The sequence below is a fragment of the Tachyglossus aculeatus genome, chromosome 7 (genome assembly GCF_015852505.1).
Source record: "Tachyglossus aculeatus isolate mTacAcu1 chromosome 7, mTacAcu1.pri, whole genome shotgun sequence".
NCBI lineage: Eukaryota > Metazoa > Chordata > Mammalia > Monotremata > Tachyglossidae > Tachyglossus > Tachyglossus aculeatus.
The window spans coordinates 7253512-7255096 of record NC_052072.1 but is presented as its reverse complement, the minus strand read 5'-3'; the positions used below and the strand labels follow the sequence as shown (position 1 = coordinate 7255096).

The 1585-nt window shown below is 44.7% G+C and overlaps 1 non-coding gene across 1 annotated transcript; it reads right to left on the bottom strand.

Annotated features, from left to right (window-relative positions):
• Positions 1-1273: 1273 nt before the first annotated feature.
• Positions 1274-1344, bottom strand: TRNAG-ACC. The gene has a single exon. It is a non-coding gene; the product is annotated as a tRNA-Gly (tRNA).
• Between the last annotated feature and the right edge of the window lie 241 nt (positions 1345-1585).

Genomic DNA, 1585 nt, shown 5'->3' with positions numbered 1-1585 from the left:
TAGTAACAATAATAATAATGGAATTTGATAAGCACTATGTGCCAAGCACTTTTCTAAGCACAGAGGTAGATTCATTCATTCATTCAATCGTATTTATTGAGCACTTACTGTGTACAGAGCACTGTACTAAGCGCTTGGGAAGTACAAGTTGGCAACATATAGAGACAGTCCCTACCCAACAACGGGCTCACAGTCTAGAAGGGGGAGACAGACAACAAAACAAAATATATTAACAAAATAAAATAAATAGAATAGTAAATATGTACAAATGAAATAAATAGAGTAATAAATCTGTACAAACATATATACAGGTGCTGTGGGGAGCTAGGTTTGGGGGGATGGGGTGGAGAGGAAGGAGGGGGAAGTCTGGGAAGGCCTCCTGGAGGAGGTGAGCTCTCAGTAGGGCTTTGAAGGGAGGGTAGATCATCACCATCATCATCATCAATCATATTTATTGAGCGCTTACTGTGTGCAGAGCACTGTACTAAGCGCTTGGGCAGTACAAGTTGGCAACATATAGAGACAGTCCCTACCCAACAGCAGGCTCACACCTGGGGCTCACAGTCTTAATTCCCATTTTCCAGATGAGGTAACTGAGGTCCAGAGAAGTGAAGCGACTTGCCCTTTGGTCACACAGAGGACAAGTGGCAGAGCCAGGATTAGAACCCAGGTTCTTCTTACTCCAAGGCCCGTGCTCTATTCACTACGCCATGCTGCTCCTTGTCTGTCAGTCCGGGGCTGGAACATCTGCTTTGTAAATGCAGGTAAAATGGTTTCTGGATGAGTAGAGAGCTCTGCCTTGGGTTCACCTCCCATTGTAGAGAAGCAGTGTGCCTGCTCAACAGAACACGGGTTTGGGAGTCAGAAGGACCTGGGTTCTAATCCCGACTCAGCCACTTAATAATAATAATAATGATGGCAGTTGTTACGCGCTTACTATGTGCAGAGCACTGTTCTAAGTGATGGGGGGATACAAGGTGATCAGGTTTTCCCACGTGGAGCTCACAGTCTTCATCCCCATTTTACAGACGAGGAAACTGAGGCTCAGAGAAGTCACACTTGTCCGCTGTGTGACCCTGGGCAAGTCAATTCACTTCTCTAACCCTCAGTTACTTCATCTGTAACATGGGGAGTCCCACGTGGGAGTTGCATTTATACCCTAGCCCTAGTGCTTAGTACAGAGACTGGCATATAGGAGGTGCTTAACTAATCAATCATATTTATTGAGCACTTACTGTGTGCAGAGCACTGTACTAAGCGCTTAAACATCTGTTGCATTGGCCGGGAAGCGAACCCGGGCCTCCCACGTGGTAGGCGAGAATTCTACCACTGAACCACCAAGGCTCACATAATTAATAATATATAATAGTTAATATAATAACTAATAATACTATATATAGGCAAACAGTTGCTGGCTTCTGGGATCTCCACAATCTGTTTGCAAACAACCCTCCTAGAGCTGTCCTGTTTTTTATAAGAAACTAGCTAAAGGATTATTCTCAGTTCTACTTCAAAGCTGAGCTAGGTATGGGAACAATTTAGACTACCCAGAATTGAAGGCGTCAGAGCACACAGAGCACACAGC